Raw genomic sequence first — 4,581 nt, forward strand, 5'->3', positions numbered from 1 at the left:
GGGAGCGATGATCTGTGGCCTTTCAGGAACGTGTTCTGGTGGAAAGCTGTGAGCTTTCCCGCTGGAGGGGCTTGCCGTCCGTCCGGAGACCTGGCGGCCGTGTCCCTGGCGCTCCGTACCTTTCAAGCTCTCCCAGAGTCCCTAGGTGCAGACAGGCTGTACTAAACTTTAACAGCACAGCACACCTGTGTTTAGGGCCATGCGATGTGACCTGCGGGGAGGCAGGCTAGTCTCCTGTGTCGGGGTAGGGGAGGGAGAGGAGAGGGAAGGAGGGAGAGCATGGGGAAATCAGCTGCAGCAGCTCAGAGCTGGAGCCGGAGCCGGACTCTCACCCCTCCGGGGTTATTTTCCATGTGACCTCAGCTGAGCTCTCTCTGGAGGAGGTTGCCTGGCCTGGGAGCACCAAGGAAAATTTGGCAGCGCCTGGGGGGGGGGCGGGCTGTTAAAGTGCAGCCAACAACAGCAGGTGCCAGGAACGGGCTGGAAAACTCTGGTGAACTTCCCAGAGTCACATAGCAGCCTCACTTCGGGCTGGAGGGGAAGCCGGGAAGTGTGCCTGCTGCCCTCAGAAGAGTCCCGCTCCTCCCTCCCCCTCCCCTCCCCTCCCCCTCCCCCTCCCCCTCCCTCCATGACAAGCTAGCTTTCCCTGCTTGAGCCCAGAGACCTGGAAGGGAGAGGGTTCTCCTCGGGGATCTCTGGCTTGCAGGCCTTCAAATGGAGGACAGTGGTTGTAAGGACACAGCAGGTGCCCCATAGATATTGGGGGGAAGGTACCCCAGTCATCTCCAGACCCAGACAGAGAATTTTGGAACTGTCTGTCCTCTGCTCACTCCTCTTGTATGTGCCCCCCACCCCGCCGGGGCCTCAGCTGCACAAGAAGCCTCAGCAAGAGCTTCGAGCCCGAGTGCTCCTCGCGTCCTGTGTCCCTCGTTCAGGCCCCTTGTTGGCCGGCTGGCTCACCTGTTCACAGGTGACTGCCCGCCCCCCCCCAGTTGTCCAAGGGCCTGGCTGGGAACAAGGTCTCTGTCGCTCTAACTCCGCCCTCTGCCCATCTTGATGCTTGTCAAGGGGCCCTGAGAGGACCCTAAGACCTTCAGGGTCCAGAAGGGCTCTTGTCAAAAGTGCTGTGGAGGGCATCGGGGACCCGGGCCGCTGGGCCCGTGACCCTGAGGACCGTGCGGCGGGTTCAGGACAGCGATACTCTTGACTCTGGGGAAACACAGACTCCCTTTGTGCAAGTTGATGCCTGTGTCTTTCTAGGAAACTCCTCAGAGTATGACTTTCTTGAGATAGAGCTATCCAAGTTCAAGGGTATGACTTTCTTGAGATAGAGCCATCCAAGTTCAAGGGTATGACTTTCTTGAGATAGAGCCATCCAAGTTCAAGGGACCAGTTGGGGTTATGTGACACCAGTCTCTGCGTCAGAGTGCTGCTCCGAGATCCCGGAAGTTGCGTCCCAGCCAAGTTGGCCCCCGGGAACCAAGGGCCTCTGAGTCGGAGACCCACGCTAGCTGCAGCTCACCTTTCCTGCCTCAGCTCAGGCCGTCCCCTCCCCCTGCCTGTGAGGCCCTGAGGGGTGCTCCCCTGCCCCGGTCACTACCTGAGTGAATTCTTTGAGAACTCCCCCTACGGCCTTACCCCAACGCCACCTCCCTCAGGAAGGCCTCCGCGGCTCCCGGCACAGCGCCCACCTCTCCTCCCTCTTCACCTGTGTCCCAGCCCACGCCACATGTGACCCCTGCCCAGTCGCTGAGGCCTGCAGGTGTGTCCCTGCTCGGCCTGGCTGCTGCTGGAGGGCGCCTCGGGTCCCCGACCCAGCTCGGCCAGGGCCTGGCTCAGGGTGGCATCCTGACGTGAGGGGCTGATGCCAGAGAGTTCCATTCGGGTTACACAGAAAGGCCTTTGGCCCTGAGGCTGATGCTCCCCACCGCTGCGTCACCAGTGGACCCTCCCCCTCCCTAAAGACCGTGGCTGTTCTGGCGCCTTTGTGTCTTCTGTTACAGAGGTCATTGCCATCCTTCCTGCATTTCCAGAACAGACGGCTTCATGGGGGCCCCTTGTGGTTCTGGCATTCCCACAGGCCAGACTCCCTGCCAAGGCCGCCTTGCAGGAGAAGGGCTCCTGAACCCGGGGTCCCCAGAGGCTCCCTGTCTCTCCTCTCCCCTCCCCTGAACAATCAGAGCCAGTGGCGGCCACAGCTCCGGGCTCTCTGGGGAAGCCAGGCCACTCTCTGTCCCTCTGCAAGGCGGGCCAGTGGTCAGGGTCGGTGAGGGGCGGGGGAGGCCTTCCAGGAAGTGGGGGGCCCGGGCCTTGGCCCCTCTCCCACAGGAAACCGCTGCCTGGAGGCCCCGAGGTGCTCGTGCGGGTCCCAGGCAGCTCGGGGCTGACTGGTGGGAGGCTCGGGGGGACAGGGACGGCGTGGGCAGAGGGTCTGGGGTCGTGAGGCCTGGCGAGGCTATGCCCGGGGTGGAGGAGCCCCGGCTGGGCAAGGACACTCAGCATCTCAAAGCACTTTATGTTGAGATTACTTCCCAATAATCCCAAATGGCTCCTGGAGCTCCAGCAGCGTCTCCGGCCACACCTTCCGGAAGGGGCCCGGTGGGGAGAAACAACCCCCCAAATGGAGTGGCGGGGGCCCCCGTGCCTGCTCCTCCTGGTCATCACACTCGCAGGGAGGGGACCCGCCTGCCCACCTCTCGGGACTCCCCGAAGGGCGCATCGCAGGTGCCGTGGCCCACGTCCTCCGTCGACTCCGCAGGCAGCTGGTCCCGGGCACACGGGTCACAGGCACGCCGGGCTTGGGAAGTCTCCTGACTGTGTGCAGAGTAGGTAGGAAGGCCTCGACCTGGGAACTGAAGAGCCCGTGTCATTTGGTTTTATCCACAAGGCTTTTTTCCTCCGTGTGACTTAATATGTGGATCTAAGAATGGTGACAGCACCCCGACACAGGAGCCCCATGCCTGTGCCCGGGACTCACCCACCTGCCTTGGGAGAGTACCCAGGGGAAGGGCCTGGCTTCCCGGTGGCCTTGGCCCCGACGCCCTCCTAAGGGGTCCACTACCCTCTGCTTTGTCTCATCCCTTCCCGGGGGCTGCTGCCACCAGAAGCCGTCGCTCGGCCTTGTCACGGGAGCCCTCGTGCGGCCCGGAGCTGAGTGTGGTTTGTTTTTTCGTATTTATTTGTTTTTGAGAGAAAGAGTGAAGGGGGTTGGGGGACACACAGAATCTGAAGCAGCTCCAGGCTCTGAGCTGTCAGCACAGAGCCTGACATGGGGCTTGAACTCACAAACTGCGAGATCATGACCTGAGCCGAAGTCCAACGCTCAACCAACCCAGCCCCCCAGGTGCCCCTATATCTGTGTGTTTTCTTTCCTTAGCAGCGATTCCTGCTCTCCCTTCCGGCTTCTTTTTTCCGGGCCCTTGGGCCCCTCCGGGTCACCAGCTGTCCCCTGCTCCCTCCCTCAGGCCGGGGACACAAACCGGCTCATTATTTTCCTGCTGCCTCTCTCGGGAGGCCAGAGGCCTGGGAGCCAGTCTCCCCCTGCGCTCTCTCTGGCCTGGCCTCTCCCCTCCCCTCCCCGCTCCCGCTCCTTCCAAGAATGTGCCATTTCACAGAAGGCCCCGTCTTCACAGCCGCTTTCGCGCGTTTCCCCAGTTCGAACATCACCGAGGAATGTCTGACCTCATCTCCTCAAGGGAATCCAGTGCTCACCAGCCCCCGCCCCTCCTCCCCTCCCCTCTCTTCTTCACCAGCTCTTTGCTAAGTCTCGCCTCCGTCTGATGACGTGCACACATTCTTCCTTGTCCCCATAACCCGCTCCAGCCTCCGGCTCAAGGACGCTGGAGCATGAGTGAGGCCGTGGTGTGGAAATGCACTGTGCGTCGGTTCCTAGACTCCGCCGCATGGAAGAGTCACCTGGGGAAGAGTCTGCACCACCGCCTTCGGCTGGGTCATGGCCCTGTGGCCATGAAGTCACAACGGCTGGGGGGAGGAGCCGGCAGCAGCCGTTTTTAAAGATCCCAGTGATTCCAAAGTGCAGAGTTTGAGAACCAGGAACACAGTGTGTATGGAAGGGGCCAGAGCCCCAGCCTGTCCCGCGGGGCATGGGCACAGACTGACCTTGTCTTCAGATGTCCCCAGGACGGCCAGGGCATTCTTTCTGGGGGTGCCCAGAACTTTCTCCTGCCCCGGGGAGAGCTGCCAGTGGTTCAGGAGCCTTGTCCCTTTTAGGCGAGGACTCCCAGGAGCCCAGTCCCCAGGGGAGCCTCGGATCTGCAGGGAAGGGCACGGCCTGGGCCCTGTGTGTGCCGACGGACTGGGCGCACACTCCGGACTAGGGGCCCATCTGTGCTGCCCTGATGCCCAGCCCCCGGCTGACGTCAGGGCCACTGGCAGTAGCAGGGGCCGGGGTGGGGGTTGGGCAGGTGATCCGACCGACCGGGAGTGGGACCCTGGGGACATTCAAGATGTGACCCCCGTGGACTTTCAGAAAGGGAGTGACAACAGGAAATTCTTTCCTGGTGTTGCCACAAAGCCCTAGTGATGGCAGGAGCCCAGGCCTCTCCCTCCTCCGGGCTCTCC

The sequence above is a fragment of the Suricata suricatta genome, chromosome 3, assembly GCF_006229205.1.
Source record: "Suricata suricatta isolate VVHF042 chromosome 3, meerkat_22Aug2017_6uvM2_HiC, whole genome shotgun sequence".
NCBI lineage: Eukaryota > Metazoa > Chordata > Mammalia > Carnivora > Herpestidae > Suricata > Suricata suricatta.